This window comes from Canis lupus, chromosome 14 (genome assembly GCF_011100685.1).
Source record: "Canis lupus familiaris isolate Mischka breed German Shepherd chromosome 14, alternate assembly UU_Cfam_GSD_1.0, whole genome shotgun sequence".
Classification (NCBI taxonomy): domain Eukaryota; kingdom Metazoa; phylum Chordata; class Mammalia; order Carnivora; family Canidae; genus Canis; species Canis lupus.
The window spans coordinates 60561024-60578304 of record NC_049235.1 but is presented as its reverse complement, the minus strand read 5'-3'; the positions used below and the strand labels follow the sequence as shown (position 1 = coordinate 60578304).

At 43.2% G+C, this 17281-nt stretch overlaps 1 protein-coding gene and 1 long non-coding RNA gene across 26 annotated transcripts in view; one reads left to right on the top strand and one right to left on the bottom strand.

Moving 5' to 3' along the window:
- CADPS2 (calcium dependent secretion activator 2) overlaps window positions 1-17281 on the top strand; it is a 452803-nt gene that overhangs the window by 118695 nt on the left and 316827 nt on the right. The window lies entirely within an intron of this gene.
- On the bottom strand, window positions 10819-14643 carry LOC111098863. The gene is made up of 3 exons (XR_005369829.1): window positions 14066-14643; window positions 12964-13144; window positions 10819-12505 (listed from the first exon to the last, which is right to left on the bottom strand). It is a non-coding gene; the product is annotated as an uncharacterized LOC111098863 (long non-coding RNA).

The following is a 17281-nucleotide window of genomic DNA, read 5'->3' as shown; positions in this document are numbered from 1 at the left end:
CTGGTGCTTGTCCCCCCTAAACCTGCTTGCTAAGGGTTTTTATTGTGAATAGACGTTGTACTTTGTCAGATGCTTTTTCTGTGTCTGTTGAAATGATGATACAGTTTTTGTCCTTTTTCTTATTGATGTGATGTGTTGCACTGATTTATGAATATTGAGCCGCCCTTATAATCCCGGACTAAATCCCACTTGATCATGGTGAATATTTTTTAATGTATTGTGGGATTAAGTTTGCTAGTATTTCACTGAGGGTTTCTGCATGTGAATTCATCAGACATACTAGTCTTTAGTTCTCTTTTTTCATGGTGTTTTTATATGGTTTTGGTATCTTGGTAATTCTGGCCTCAGAGTGAACTTGGAAGTTTCTCTTCTATTTTTTGGAGTAGTTTGAGAAGAACAAGTATTAGTCATTCTTTAAATGCTTAGTAGAATTTGCCTATGAGCTGTTGTGTCCTGGGCTTTTGTTGGGAATTTTTTGATTACTTATTCAATTTCTTTGTAATTGGTCTATTCAAATATTCTATTTCTTCTTTCAGTATTGGTAGGTTATGTTTCTAAGTTTCTGGGAATTGATCTTTTTTTTTTAGATTGTTTAATTTGTTGACATAGAGTTTTTCATAATACTATGATTGTATTTCTGTGGTGTTATTTCTCCTCCCTTATTTGTGGTTTTGAGTCTTCTTCTTTTTTCTTGATGAGTCTGGCTAGAGATTCATCAGTTTTGTTGATTCACACCCCCCTACCCCCCTACCCTGCCCCGAAGAACCAGCTCCTTGTTTCATTGATCTCTGTTGTTTTGTTGGTTGGTTGGTTCCAAACTTTCCTTCCTTCTGCTGGTTTTAAATGTTATTTTTCTTTTCTATCTCCTTAGGTGTAAGGTTAGGTTTTTGGACATTTTTCTTTGTGACATAAGCCTGTATTGCTGTAAACTTCCCTTTGAGAACTGCTTTTGATACATCCCAAAGGATTTTTAAATTTTATTTAATATTTTAAAGATCTTCTTAATTCATGAGTGACAGAGAGAGAGAGAGAGAGGCAGAGACACAGGCAGAGAGAGAAGCAGGCTTCCTGCGGGGAGTTCAGTGTGGGACTCGATCCCAGGACCCTGGAATCACAGCCTGAGCCAAAGGCCCCTAATTAGGTGCCCCTAATTTTATTTACATTTCAAGTTAGTTAACATATAGTGTAGTGTTGGTTTCAGGAGTAGAATTTAGAGATTCATCACTTATATGTATACAGCCCTCCCATCCCAACAAGTGCCCTCCTTGATGCCCATCATCCAATAAGCCCATCCCCTACTCACCTCCCCTCCAGAACACTCAGTTCTCTTTTTTCAAAAAAAGATTTTATTTATTTATTCATGAGAGAGAGAGAGAGAGAGAGGCAGAGACACAGGCAGAGGGAGAAGCAGGCTCCATGCAGGGAGCCTGATGTGGGACTCGATCCCAGGTCTCCAGGACCAGGCCCTGGGCCAAAGGCAGGCACTAAACCACTGAGCCAACCAGGGATCCCCAAACCCTCAGTTCTCTAGTTAAGGGTCTCTTATGGTTTGCCTTCCTCTCTGTTTTTATCTTATTTTTCTTCCCTTCCCTTGTTCATCTGTTTTTTTTTCTTATATTCCACATGAGTGAAATCATATGGTATTTGTTTTTCTTTGACTTAATTTCCTTTAGCATAGCATAATACACTCTAGTTCCCTCCACATTGTTGCAGGTGGTAAGATGTGATTTTTTTGAATGCTAAGTAATATTCCTGTGTGTGTCTGTGTGTGTGTGTGTAGTATGTGTGTATACACACACCTTCTTCATGGATTCATAAATCAATGGACACTTGGGCTCTCTCCATAATTTATTGTTGATAGTGCTACTATAAGCATTGAGTACATATTTGAATCACTATTTTTGTATCCTTTGGATAAATACTGAGTAGTGCAATTGCTAGGTCATAGGGTAGTTCAATTTTTAACTTTCTGAGGAAGCTCCACACCTTTTCCCACAGTGGCTGCACTAGTTTCCATTCCCACCAACAGTGCAAAAAAGGTTCCCCTTTCTTTGCATCCTCACAAAAATCTGTTTTGTCCTGAGTTTGTTAATATTAGTCATTCTGACAGGTGTAAGGTGGGATCTCATTGTGGTTTTGATTTGTATTTCCCTGATGATGAGTGATGTTGACCATCATTAATGTGTCTGTTAGCCATGTAGGTGTCTTCTTTGGAAGTGCCTATTTATGTTTTCTGTCCATTTTTTTAACTGATTGTTTTGTGGGTGTTGAGTTTGGTAAGTTCTGTGTAGATTTTGGGTATAACCCTTTATCCAATATATCATTTGCAAATATCTTCTCCTATTCTGTCAATTGCCTTTAAATTTTGTTGATTCTTTTCCTTTGCTGTTAAGATGCTTTTTATCTTCCTCTATCGATATTCTCCAATCCATGAGCATGAAAGTATTTCCATTTCTTTGTGTCGTCTTTCATAGTGTTCTGTAGTGTTCAACATACAGACCTTTTACCTCTTTGGTTAGGTTTATTCCTAGGTATTTTATGGTTTTTTGGTGCAATTGTAAATGGGATCAGTTCCTTGATTGCTCTTTCTGCTGCTTCATTATTGGTGTAGAGAAATGCAACTGACTTCTGTATGTTGATTTTATATCCTTTTGACTTTTGTTAAATTCATGTGCTAGCTCTGGCAATTTTTTTTTCAGGTTTTATACGTAGAAGAGGATCGTGTCATTTATGAGGAATGAAAGCTTGATTTCTTCTTTGCTGAATTGAATGCTTTTAATTTCTTTTTGTTGTCTGCTGAGGCTTGGACTTCCGGTACTCTGTTGAACAACAGTGGTGAGAGAGGGCATCCCTGCTGTGTTCCTGACCTTAGGGGAAAAGTTCTGTTTTCCCTATTAGAATGATATTAGCTGTGAGTCCTTTGTATATAGCTTTTATGATGTTGAGGTATGTTCCCTCTATGCATTGTAGAGGGTTTTTATCAAGAAACGATACAGTTTTGACAAATGCTTTTTCTGCATCTATTGAGAGGATCATATGGTTCTTATCTTTTCTTATATTAATGTGGTGCATCACATGGGTTTGTGGATGTTGAACCACCCCTGCAGCTCAGGAATCAATCCCACTTGATCATGGTGAATAAACCTTTAAATGTATTGTTCAATTCTATTAACTAGAATCTTGGTGAGAATTTTTGCATTCATGTTCATCAGGGATATTGGTCTGTAATTCTTTTAGTGCAGACATTGATTTTGGAGTCAAGGCAATGGTGGCCTCATAGAATGAGTTTGGAAGTTTTCCTTCCCTTTCTATTTTTTGGAACAGCTTCAGAAGAATAGGCATTAATTCTTTTTTAAATGTTTGGTAGGATTCCCATGGAGACCCATCAGCCCTGGGCTCTTGTTTGTTGGGAGATTGTTGATTGCTGATTAATTTCTTTGCTGGTTGTGGGTCTGTTCAAATTTTCTGTTTCTTTCCATTTCACTTTTGGTAATTTATGTTTCTAGGAATTCTTCCAGATTGCCTAATTTATTGGCATATAATTGCCCATAATCTTCTTATAATTGTTTGTATTTCTACAGCCTTGATTGTGATACCATCTTATTCACTCGTGATTTTATTTATTTGGGTCCTTTCTCTATTCTTTTTGATAAGTCTGGCTAGGGCTTTATCAATCTTATTCCAAAGAACCAGCTATTAGTTTTATTCTGGAATTTTTAAAATTTCTGTATCATTTATTTCTGCTCTAATCTTAATTATTTCCCTTCTGCCGGTTTTAGGCTTGATTTGCTGTTTTTCTAGCTACTTTAGGTCTAAGGTTAGGTTGTTTATTTTAGACTTTTCTTCTTGAGGAAGGCCAGTTTTGCTATAAGGCCTCCTTTGCTATGTCCCAAGGGTTTTGGACCATTGTGCTTTCATTTTCTTTTGTTTCCATGTATTTTCAAAATTTCTTCAATTTCCTGGTTTACCCATTCATTCTTTATTAGGATGTTCTTTAATCTCCTTGTATTTGTGGTCTTTCCAAATTTTTCTTGTGGTTGACTTCAAGTTTCATAGTATTGTGGTTGGAAAACATGTATTGTATGATTTCAGTCTTTTTGTCCTCCTGATTGAACGCTGATTTTGTGACCCCAGTATGTGATCTGTTCTGGAGAATGTTCCGTGTGCACTCAAAAAGAATGTGTATTCTGCTGCTTAACGATGAAGTCGTCTTCTGAATATATCTGTTTATCTGGCCTAGCATGTCATTCAAAGCTGGTATTTGATGTTGACCTTCTGCTTAGATCATCTGTCCCTGGCTGTGAGTGGGGCATTAATGTCCCCTTACTATTACTATATGATTACCAAATTTATTAAGTTTGTTATTAATTGATTGATATATTTGGCTGCTCCCAAATTGGGGGCATAAATGTTTACAATTGTTAGATCTTCTTGTTGGATAGACCCTTTTATTATGATATAATTCCCTTCTTTATCTCTTATTAAAGTCTTGGGTTTAATCTCTAGTTTGTTTGTTGTAAGGATGGTGACTCTAGCTTTCTTTTGATGTCCATTAGCATAATAAGATGGTTCACTCACTTTCAATCTGGAGAGGTGTCTTGGGTCTAAAATGAGTTGCTTGTAAACAGCACATGATGATTCTTGTTTTCTTTCTTTTTTTTTTTTATCCATTCTGATATCCTATGTCTTTTGATTGGAGCATTGAGTCCATTTACATTCAGAGTGATTATTTGACAGATTTGAATTTAGTGCCATTGTATTACTTGTAAAGTTGCTGTTCCTGTAGATTGTCCTTGTTGCTTTTTCCAGTTCAAAGAGTCCCCTTTAATTTTTCTTGCAGAGCTGTTTCAGTGTGTTCAAACTTTTTTAGGTTTTGTTTAGGAAACTCTTAATTTCTCCTATACTGCATGACAGCCTTCCTGGATAAATGACTGCATACTTTTCTCATTTTGCACATTGAATATGTTATGTCACTTGTCTCTGGCCTGAGAAGTCTCTGTGACAGGTCTGTCCTATGAAATGTCCTAACTTTATGAGTCTACCATTGTAGCTTAAAGACCGATTGTCCCTACCTGCTTTCAGAATTCTTTCTTTGTATTTTGCAAGTTTGACTGTGATATGTGTTCACATTGACCTGTTTCTGTTGATTTTGAGGGGAGTTCTCTGTGCCTCTTGGGCTTGAATGCCTGTCTCCTTCCCCAGCTTAAGGAAGTTCTTGGCTATAATTTGTTCAAATAAACCTTCTGACCCTTTCTCCATCCCCCCACTCCCTACTCTCTGCTCCTCTTCTTCTGGGACTCCTACATTAGGGATACTGTTGTATTTTGTGGGATTGCTGAGTTCCCTAAGTCTGTATTTGTGATCTAATAGTTTTCTTTCCCTGTTCTTTTCAGCTTCATTTTCTATAGTTTTGTCTTGTACATCACCTATTTGATCATCCTCTACTTCTTCCATCCTCACTGTGATTTATATCCAGTCGGTTTTCCATCTCAGTTACAGCATTTTAAAAATTTTTGCTTGACTAGATTTTAGGTCTTTTATCTCTGCAGCCAGGATTTCTTTGATGTCTTCCATGCTGCTTTCAAGCCCAGCTACTATTCTTATGCTTGTTGTTCTAGTCTTGTTCAGATATACTGCTTGTATTTCTTTTGAGAAAAGTCCCTGGTTCTGATTTCTTCTTGATCTTGCTTTTGTGGAGAGTTCCTCTGGCTTGTCACTGTCTAGGTTTCTGTATTTTGCATATTATGAAAACTTATGTTTCCTGCTTCTGAGATTTATACCATTTATACCAAGAAGGGATTGTACACTGTCCAGGGCCTGGTTCTTCAGGAAGTGTTTCTAGATACGTGGGATGCACTCTGCTGCTGTTTTGGCTGCTCTTTCCTGCATGTCAGTCCTCTACAGAGTTCCTCCTTACTGGCAGTGGGGAGTGTTTGGACTTTTAAGTAGGTGTGCCTTGATTTAAGATGAGCCTGATTTTAAAAAAAATGGCGAGGGTAGAGGGGATGGGGGACCTGGGTGGCTCAGTGGGTTGTTTGTCTTTGGTTCAGTCATGATTTCAGGGTCCTGGGATTGAGTGAGGAGCTTGTTTCTCCCTCTCCCTCTGCTGTTCTGCCTGCTTGTTCTTTCTCTTGAATGAATGAATGAATGAGTGAATGAATGAATGAATGAATAAAAATCTTTTAAAAAATTAAAAAATTAACCTGATTGAAAGAAAAAGAAGGAAAAAGGGGGGGAAAAAGCGTGATCCAAAAAAACAGAGAAGGGGAAACAAGCCAACAAATGAACAGAAACTGTTAAGTCTGATTCCAAAGAAAAAGATAAAAGAAATTGAACGTATATAAAACCTAAAAAAAAAAGAGGAAAGCCGGGCCTTGTTTCCACCAGAACTGAAGCTGATGCTTTGGAGCACCAAGGGATCAGTAGACTTGGTACATGTGGGGGCCGGGGTGGGACCTTTGGGAAGAGGCCTGCTGCGCTGGCTCCCAGTCAGACCTGCCCTTGCAGAGGTGCCCCTGCTGGGAGGTGGGATGAGGGCATGAGGGTGGGCTCAAGGGTTGGTGTGAGCGACCCCAGGACCACTGAAGGCTCTGTGTTTGTCTTTGAATATGACCACGCTGGTGGGCTCCGGGGTGGAAGGTGGTGTCCCTCTGCCCCTCATCCCTGGGGAGGGGAGCTCCTGGCCGTTGCCATTCAGGAAGCCTTCCCAGAAAAGCAAGCAGTCTCCCCTCCTGTGCTGCAGGCTTTCGTCAGATCCCCACCTCCTGCCAGTGTCCAGCCATCGGCTCACTCAGTGCCAAGGCCACAATTCTCCTGTATTTTATCTCTAGCCAGTGGCTGGGATTCAAAACTCCATTCTTTTATTTTTTTTTTATTTTTTTGGAGAGGGAATGTGCATGGGAGTGAGGGAGGGCAGCAGGAGGGGGAGAACCCTAGGCAGGCTCCCTGCCCGGTGCAGATCCTGATCCCCGGCTCCATCGCACCACCCTGAGACCATGACCTGAGGGCAAAAGAAGAATGGGACACTTACCAGACCAAGCCACCCAGGCTCTCCTCGGAGCTCCAGATCTCAGCGGCACCCAGCCGGGTGTGGGTCTCTCCCTCTACCCAGAGGGGAGCCTCGCAGCTGTGTGCCCGGTGCCCGTGGGGTTGCCTGATGTGCCAGGGGAAGCAAAGTGACCAGCTGCGACCAGGTTACCTGCCCTGTGCACCTGTCTCTGGCCCCTGCTGCTGCGGGGCAGGCCTGTCGTCCTTGGAGAGCAGGGAGCGATCTCTCCCAGTGCTCCCAGGGGATCCCAGCGAGGCACTGGGCGAGCTGTCCGCACCGCGCTCCCTCTCTCCCTTACCTCTCTCCACAGAAGGGCTCCCTCCCCTCACAGCACCCTGGCTTTTCTCTCCCCCCAGGTCAAGTCTCTGAACCTCCCATCTGCCACCTTCTCTCCCTCCAGGTGTGCACATTGTTTTCCTAATCCTCAGATTGGTCTCCTAGTAGATGAAAGTGATGGGAGGCTGGCCTCGCCCTGTTCAGGGTTGGGGCACGTTTAGGGTCCCCTAACTACTCCATCATCTTCTCATCTCTTTCAATAAATGTTTGCATCCCAAAGGTTTTGAGCCATTGTTTTCATTTTCAAAGCATTGTTTCCATGTACTTTTTTATCTTACTTCCTGGTTGCCCCCTTCATTGTGTAGTAGTAAGTTATTGAACTCTTACTTTCTGTGATCTTTCTGGATTTTTTCCTGCAAATGACTTCCAGTTTCATAGCCATTGTGGTCAGAAAAGATGCCTGGTATGACCTGCGTATTTTTGAATTTGTTGAGGCTTGTTTTGTGACTTAATATGTGATCTGTTCTGGAGAGTGTTCCGTGCACTTGAAAGAAATGTGTATTCTGTTGTTTTAGGATGGAATGTTCTGAATATATCTGTTAGATCCATCTGGTCCAGAGAATCATTCAAAGTCAATTTTTCCTGGTTGATTTTCTGTCTTCATGATCTGTCCATTGTGTGTTAAAGTCCCCTACTATTACTATATTATTATTGATTAGTTCTTTTATGTTTCTCCTTAACTGTTTACATTATTTTGGGGCTCTCCTTTTGGATGCGTAAGTGTTTATAATGGTTAATCTTCTCATTGGATTGTCCTTTTTTTATGTAGAGCCCTCCTTTGTCTCTTGTTACAGTCTTAAAGTCTATTTTGTCTGGTATAAGTATTGCTACTCCACCTTTCTTTCAACATCTATTAGCGTGATAAATATTTCTCTATCCCATCACTTTTTTTTTAAAAGACTTTGAGAGTGAGCACAAGTACGGGGAGGGGCAGGGAGGAAGGAGAAGCAGACTTCCTGCTGCCCAGGGAGCCAGGTGCAGGGCTCCATCCCAGGGCCCTGGGATCATAACCTGAGCCAAAGGCAGGTGGTTAACAAACTCGGCTACCCAGGCGCCCCTCGATCTCTTCACTGTCAATCTGCAGGTGTCTTTAAGTCTGAAATGAGTCTTGTAGGCAGTGTAGGGATGAGTCTTGGTTTTTATTTATTCCATCGCCCTATGTCGTCTTGATTGGAGCGGTTAGCCCATTTATATTCAAGGTAATTATTGTGTATTTATTGCCATTTTATTACTTGTTTGGTGGTTGTTGAAGATTTTCCCTCTTTACTGATATATTTGGATTTCTTTCTTTTTATTCTTTGCATATTAGTGATTTTTTATTTATGGTTGTCATTAGGTTTATGTAACAATTATGTAACATTTGCATATAGCAGTCTGTATTAAATTTATGATTAAATTTGAATCTCTTCTTTATGTTTTAGGGGTGTGGTGTCATATATTTTATGAGATCCTTAACTGATTTTTTTTTTATGGAAATACTCATTTTTTACTGCGTCTGTGTTTCCTACCTTTATACTATCACTTGGTTTCCCTTTCCATTTAGAGTCCCTTTTAATATTTCTGGTAGAGCTGGTTTAGTGGTCATGAACTCTTTTAGCTTTTTTTGTCTAGAAAACTCTCTCGTGTTCTGAAGGATAACCTTGCTGAATAGGGTACTCTTGGCTTCAGGTTTTTTCCCATTTAGCACTTTGAATATATCATTCCACTCCTGTCTGGCTTAGAATCTTTCTACTGAAAAATCTGATAGCCTTCTCATGGGGTTTCCTTTTTATATATCAAGTCATCTTTTGTATTGCTGCTTTTAGTGTTTTTTTGGTATCAGCATATTTTGTGATATCTGATTACAGTATATCTTTGGATCTGCTTTTGTTAATTTTGTCAGGGGTTCCCTGTGCCTCCTGGATCTGGATATGTTTCCTTCCCCAGGTTAGGGAACTTTGTAGCTATTATTTCTTCAAAGGGATTCTCTGTCCCCTTTTCTTTGTCCTTTTCTCTGGGAACTCTTATACTGTGAACGTTAGTTGATGGAATCAGAGTTCCTTAAATCTATTCTCATTTTGCATATTCCGTTTCTCTTTTGTTCAGCCACATTTCTTTCCATTACTCTGTCTTGTAGGTCATTAATCTGTTCCTCTGTTTCTTCCGGCCTGACGTCCATTCCTTCAAGTATGTTTCCCCTTTCATCTATTGAGCCCTTTATCTCTGCTACTCCTCAGCTCTGCTAAGGTCTGTCTCACCCTTCTGAAGTTCAGTAGGATCGTTGCTTTAAATTCTCCATCAGGCCTGTTACTTACGCCTGTTTCACTTAGTCTCCCGCTGAGGCTTGTCCTGTTCTTCCATTTGGGACGTTTCTCGGTCTTATTTTGTCTGGGTCTCTGGGCCTGTTTCCCCGTATTAGGAAAGTCAGTTACTGCTTTCGTTCTTGAGAGGAGCGGCCTGGTGAAGGGTCCTGTGGCGCCTGCACGTCCCGGCGCCCTCTCCCAGGCCTGGCGCGTCCCTGGTCTTCGGCGTGAGCCGCGCGCCTCTCCTGTCGCGTGCTGGCCGCTTTTGCCCCAGGCCAGCCTTCTGTCGAGGCTCTTTGTGCGTCGTGGGCGGTGTGTGGTCCCCGGCGTGAATGTGGCGAGTGTTGGGTGTGTGCTCTGGTCCGCTGGAGAGGAGGCCCGCCCGTCTCCTGTGCCGCCGGAACAGAGGACTCTGAAAACTCCGGGTCGGGAGTCGCGGTGCGGGCGGGGGCTCGGGCCGGTCTTCTGAGACAGGGGACTTGCTGGGGCCAAGACTGAGGCACGTGTGACGGCGAGGGTGGCTCCCCCGGCGTGGGGGGCAGAGCGTGGAGTAAGCGGCTCGGTCGTGAGCCTGGGTACAGGCTGGGTCTGGCGGGCGGCCCCGCGCTTCGGGAGGGTTCTGTCCCTCACAGCCGCCTCTCTGGGACGCGCCGCAGATGGGCAGCCCGTCCCCACGGTGCTCCGCGGGCTCCCTGGCTTGCCGCTTCCACGCTGCTCACCCCAGCCTCAGCGGCCCCAGGCTCCCCCGGGCGCCCCAGAGCCGCGCCTGCTGCCCCCCGCGCTGCCGACGGCAGGGCTCGGGCACTTGGGGTCCTGCCGTCCCCGCAGCACTTGGCGCCGAGGTTCGCTGGCCCCGTGGGTGGCCCGCTGGCTGCTCTGCCCGCCGGTGCCCGGTCTCGCCTCTCCCCGCCCACACCTGCTCGGCCGCACCTGCACGTGGCTCCCGCTGTCCTCCGGCGCGACGTGGCCCGCGGCCGTCAGTCTGTCTGGGCGCGCAGTCCCCGGCCAGGCCCGCACCTGCCAGCGGCTCCCCTCCCCGATGCACGCGGGATGCACCCAGCGAGCTTAGCCACCCGGGTGACCTTAGTGCGTCTCAGTAAAACAGCGTAACAGCCACAACGCGGCTCCGTCTTGCATAGAACCAGTTCTTTATGTGGATTCTACAAGCACTTTGCTTCCTCACGTGATAACATCTTTTCCTTAAAAAGTGGGGTTTTGAGTCATTGGTGACCCGAATCTTGTTCTTGGAGTTTGATGCGGGTTAGTAATGTGACAAGTAATTGGTGAAACAAGACTCCTTTTCAGCGTAGCAAACAATATTGTGGCGGGAGAGTGGAACAAAAGGTTTAATACTTTGTCTTGTTTGTTTTTATGGGAGGTCTCTGGATATAAAGGGAAAAAAGGACCTTTTGTTTGAAGTTGGTCATACATGCTAGGATAATAATCAGATATTTTCTTGCCCCCTTTGTGAATCCCAAAATACTTTCTCTAATGGAAAATCATAATAGCTATTCAGTTGGTGACAGTAAGAGGCATTTATGTAATAGATTTCTAGTCTTTAGGAGTGAATGTTATATGTAGGAAAGTGATACCAGATGTTCTGTGTCAGTTTAGAGACTTTCTTAGAATTCTAGGATTTTAATCAGGTTTCTGGGGATTGCAGAATTTGATTGCATTTTGGCTCGGGATAGTAGAAGGCCTTCTGGGTTGCTGAAAAAGTTGATTTCATTTAGAGCTTTGTGTTTTCAGCATTCCTGCTGATCTGAGTTAGGGCTTTGGGGTGCTAAAATGTACAAAATTGATCTGATATAGTTTTCTTATAATGACCATTTGATGTATGACTTGAGATACAGATATGTTGATATACAGATGAGTAAAGGATTTTTAATTCAGTAGACTCTACTTCTACGTTAGAAATAGTTGTTAGTTTATGGCTGTATATTATTCCATTTTAAGATACAGAGATGTGGATGGAATTAATTCTCTTGGAGAGAAAATGTAAGACAGATGGCCCCTGATCTTGTGATATTAAATAAACCTTTTCTGGACAACTGCTGTCAAATCATTCTTAGCCGAGGGAAGACTTGTCAAATCATCGCCTGTTTGTATTTTTTTTTAATGGTGGCTTTACGGAGCAGAGGTTGCCAAAGCTGCTGGCATGTCTTCATATTTTGAAGAATAAATGCTTGGAAAGTTAAACATTTGACAGGGACCTGACCCTGAGCACTAGTCCCTGTGCTAGTATAGCAGCAAGGGGAGAAGAAACAGGCTTTATGAAAATAAGTTAACACTACTCCTCACAAGACATTTTAAATCAAGCAAAACTATGATCAGACACAAGCATGTGGCTGCATGTGATGTATGGCAAGATTGACTGTAAAGAGGTGCAAAAACAGAGTGTTACAGGAGCAGGTGCTTTTGTCTGGGGAGACTGCAAAGGGGAGACTGAGATGGGTTTTGAAAGTACAGAAAAATCAGGTGGAAAATGGAGAGAAATTGGCTGTGTAGAACTGGGAAGGTGAAGAAAGGCCCATCTCGCGAGCCCCTGCTGTGCCAGCAGTGTGCTTGGTGATTTGCCCATACGTGTGACAGCGGCCATCTGATCCTCCGCCGTGGTGCCGGGAGGCTGACGCCGCTTCCCCATCTCACACAGGAAACCTGAGGCTCAGTGTGGCTCACGTCACTCAGCTAGGCCGGGGGTCACGGCAGGTCCGTCCCACAGCTAGAGGCTTCCGCTCAGTTGCAGTTGCGTTGGCTGTGATGACTCGCTCTCCTGCTCTTCATTGCTGCCGCCCGGGAGGGATTCAGGTACCTCATAAATGAGGAAGGGTTTTGTGACCTGTGAATTGGAAAAATAGAACTGATCTAAGTGGGAAAATCTCCTTAATCACTTCTACCCTGCTGTTTCTGGCCGCTAAGAGCTTACTCAGTTAACTGCTCAGCGGGACTGGTCTCGGGAAGGCAACACACAGAAACCTTCGACGACTGACTTGGGCTTAGGAAGGCCTAGAATCGACCTCAAGGTCCAGAACCACTCTAAAGCAGCGAAGCCCCAAAAGCAACCTTCATAACTCGTTTGGGCCCCATCATTGGCTCTCGTTAACTCCAGGAGCAGACTAGTCTACTAAGAGAACAGGACAAGTTTTGGTGCTTACTCAAAAGATTCTGCTTTGGTATTTTTTCCCCTTTTATTAAGTATGTTACTTATTCTCCAGTCTTTCAAACAAAACTCTAGTCTAAATGAAGGGTCAATATTAAGATGTCTTTTGTCCTTGGATCAAAGAAAGATGAGCATACCATCAAATACTGTCTTTAATCTTGTGTTTCCCTGAAGACCTTCAGCTCCTTCCTCTGTCCTTCCTAATGCAAAGGGTACGGTGTGAAGGTTCTCCCGAAGTACTTCTCAGGCTGGTTAGTAATGGGTTCTTGCTCTGTCGACTACCTTTCCGTGTTAGTTATGTGAACCTTGACTTGAATTCTGAATGCAGAACAGGACAAACCCAGAAATGGGTTTGGTTTATACCCATTACAATGTAAAGAGATTTGGTCATATTTTTTTTTAAAGATTTTATTTATCTATTCATGAGAGATACACAGAGAGAGATCGAGAGAGAGAGAGAGAGAGAGAGAGAGAGAGAGAGGCAGAGACACAGGCAGAGGGAGAAGCAGGCTCCATGCAGGGAGCCCGATGTGGGACTCAATCCCGGGTCTCCAGGATCATGCCCTGGGCCGAAGGCAGGGGCTAAACCACTGGGCCACCCAGGCTGCCCTTTTTTTTTTATTTTTATTTTTTTTTTTGAGATTTGGTCATATTCTAAATGCTTGTTTGTCTTTGTATTAAACTATGGCTATAGGAAATCCAGTTTGGAGGATTAAGTCTACCGAACAATTAAAAACTGAACTCATTATACATATTCTAACTATGTTGTACTCTAAGATTATCAGCCTTAAAAAGATAAAACTAAAGAGATATGGTATTGCATGAGGAACAGTGTAGGTTAGAATATGGAGGATCATGACACTATCAATTTATTCAGCTTTCACTGAGAATTTATGATGTGCTAGATACAGTGGTAGAGGATGAATACTGAAAAGATGAGAGATTGAGACTCACCCCGCAAGGAAATTAATAGATAATTTTGTGGAGAGAACTGTATCAGCTGCTACATAATAAACCACCCCACAAAACCCTGTATATTGGGGACATTTTTTTCATAAACTACAAAATAAGAGTCAGTATCTGTTACTGCTCGGAAGTCTAGGGTTGACTAGGTGAGTCTTCAGGTCTTGGCTAGACTCTGTCTTTATGATCACAGAGACATCCCCACTCATCTTGTGCTCTCGCGTGTGTTGGCCTATCTGTAGGTTGATCGAGGGTAGGCTCAGCTAGGTTACTTACCTAGGGTCTCCTCCAAGTCGCTTCTTGCGTCTGCTAGGCTGGTCTTCTTTACTTGAGCGTGGTGGAGTTCCAAGAGAGGAGGAACCAGGGAAGAGCATAAGGCCTCCTAGGCTCTGAACTGGCACATCAGTACTTCTGCTCTAATCTGTTCTCCTACATAAGTCGCCGGTCCCTCCAGATTCAAGGGGTGTAGAAAAAATCCCACGTCCTGATGGAGGGAGCTGCTAAGTCACATGGCAAGGGGTTTCACTTGAGGGAAGAAAGTCATTGGTGTCATTTGCAATCGGTGTCCCTGTCATAGGGGCGGTTTTGTAGAAGGGATGAAGCCTGTGTAAGGTCTCCTATAGTGACTGGTGCAGTAAGAGTTCGGGGAAACTGTCAGCTGTTTGAACTAAGGAAGCATAAAATTCAGGATTGCTAATGGTAGAAAATGAGGCTGGATCAAAGGAAAGAGGACTAGGCTGGAGAGGCTTATATTCCATTCTTAATGCTTGGGTATTATTCTTCGGATAGAGCAGGCCACCTAAGCAAACAGGAATGCCATTGTAAACTTCATTACTTTTTGTCTAAAGGTTGCTCTGGCAACAGAATGATTCCAAGGTGAGCAAAACAATGATGAGAGATAAGATAAGATGTATTGCAAAACCGTACACAGGGAGAATGATTTTGAAGGCCAAACAAAAGCAGTGCAGAGTATTCATTCAAGTGTGGTTAAACGGGCCATGTTATTCATTCAAGCAAGCTCTTTTGAGCCAGCGCTCTAAAGGGTTTGAGAAATGCGAGTATTCCCCGTCCTCAGTGTCGTGCTGGCTCCTTGGAGCTATGGAGCTCTTACACAAGCTAAACTTTCTCCCTGCCTCTGACTCTTAGTGTTAGGCCTGCAGGTAAACAGAGGGGAATAGTAATACTGGCTCACATTAGTGAAGAAACCGTGGTTAGTGATGTGGTGATTTAAAATGTGTTTGCTTTGGCTGTTTGTTTTCTCTAATATACCTAATTACTAGAGCCTTTAATGATATTGAAAGTCATTAAATTGGTTAATACAAAGGATAATGAAGAGCCTGAGTAAATTTTGTGGTTTTCATGCATCTGGGCCTGAGCTAGTACATAGTATGTGACTTTCATGGTAATTCAGAAGCTCATGTTATTTTAAAACTCTACTGTATTTCACTTTAGCATATTCAGAACTTTTTTCTGGGTTCAGAAATATTAAGAGGAGAAAGTCCATTGTTATGTCAAAGAATGTTTTATTGCATATATCTGAGAATATGTGCAAGTAGTCATAAACTTACGGGAGAAATTGAGAAAATCCATTGTTTATGAGAACTTTCGAGCTTACAGTCAAACATAAAATTTTAAGCTAAGATTTCGTTTTACAAGATAACTGCTTTCAGAAAATACCAGCATTATTTGCTTTTTGGTGGTTCTCCGTGAACTACTTTGAGTCCGTATTCTATTCCTGCCGGTTCCCAATATGATGCATTTAATTACTCGCAGAAAACCTACGTAGTTTTCAAACTTATGAAATGCAAATCCAGTGTGTTTTGTGGGTTCCTGGATACTACGACTTGTGAAATTTATTGAAGTTTCTCCAGTATTCCCAGTATCTTAGAGCTAGTGCCTTGGCAATGCTGTATGCATATATTGGACTGTTTCTCGCTCATCAGAGGAGAGATTCCTGGAAGTTTGAGGATTCCTAACAGAGGGTGACCAACAGCAGAGGGGCAGAGATCACCTGCTTTACACACCCCCAACTTCATGAAAATTATAACCTTTCTTGAAATGTTAGTTGGAACCTGGAAGTTAAGATGTATACGCGCACATTCCTAATCTGTGTATGACCCCTTTCTCCTGCCTGGGTGATGCCCTCCGTCGCATTGGAGCCGCGTTGTGGTCCTTGTAACGCAGGCTGTGGCTCCCATCAGTACAGAGCGTATGGTGTGTACTACACGGTTGTTGTGGCTAATGGTTATTTAAGTAAAACTCGGGAATTTAGAGCCTTGCAGCTGCTCTGTTTACCTGCGCACGTTCCGGGCTACCCCTTCCTCTCGGTGGCAGAGCACCAGCTCCCTTTACAGCCCCTCTCGCCCCGTGCTCTGCGGGGGGACGGGCTCTCCTCAGCAGATCATAGCTAAGGTTAACCTAACCCTTATCATCAGGATTCTACTCTGATTCCTGGGGGTTCCGTTAGGCATGGCTTTGTGAAGCTCTGCTAGCCAGAGTGACATCGAGGCAAGTTAGGTAGGTTTCTGTTAAACCTTGTTCCTCTGTAGACACACAGTGGCAGAAAGTCTCTGTGCATCTGGATGTGGTCCGTCATGCTGCCTGCTGCCAGGTGGAGTGACCGCCCCCGGGGAGGATCGTGATGTGAGCCTGAGTAAGGGGAAGACCAGCGTACAGAGGCAGAAGGGCAAGATGGAAGGAGTGGGGGCTTTTGAACCACCGGATCAACCAACCACAGGAGTCCGTTTCAGTTCCCCTCAGTCCTCCTGCAGAGGGCAGAGTGAAAACTTTAATTCTTGGCTCTTAAAAAGAAGTCTGCGTATTGAATACATGGTCTGAAAGGAACAGGTTAGAATAGCTCCAGTCACCCAGCCCATGTACCCTCCCCCTTGCTTTCTCTTCAGCTCTCCTGGACCCAGGAGAAAAGACTCGGGATCTGGTCCTGATGAATGGATGCAGTTTGTAATCAGGCTACACGGACTAATAGGTTCTTGTGCAGGTCTCCACTGTTTCTATTCCAAGGAAGATGGGAAATGGAGATGGGGTGAGGGCATCGTTCTTGATAGATTTTTTTTTTTTTTGTCAATTATAAAAACTTAGTCCATGATACGAGCTTAGATATGATTGTTTATCATGGAGAAATTACTTTTGGGGTAGTTTCTTCCTCCCAGGCCTGTTCCATTAGTTTCTTAGCCTTACTGTTGACATTTTGGGACCAGCTAATTAATTCACAGGCTGTCATGCACATGATATGGGATGTTTAAAGGTATCCCTGGCCTCTACTCAGTAGATACCAGTAGCACACTCCCATTGTGACAATCAAAAATGTCTCCAGAAATAGCCCAAGTATCCCTTTGGAAAGGAAGGGTGTTCCCTGTTTGGAAACCACTGTGTTGGAAGCAAAGGATCATTTATTGCGGTTGAATTTGTCTTTAGAGTCACTGCCTTAACTACTTCACCTTATGGTGAGAAAAACACAATGAGGTAGTGAAC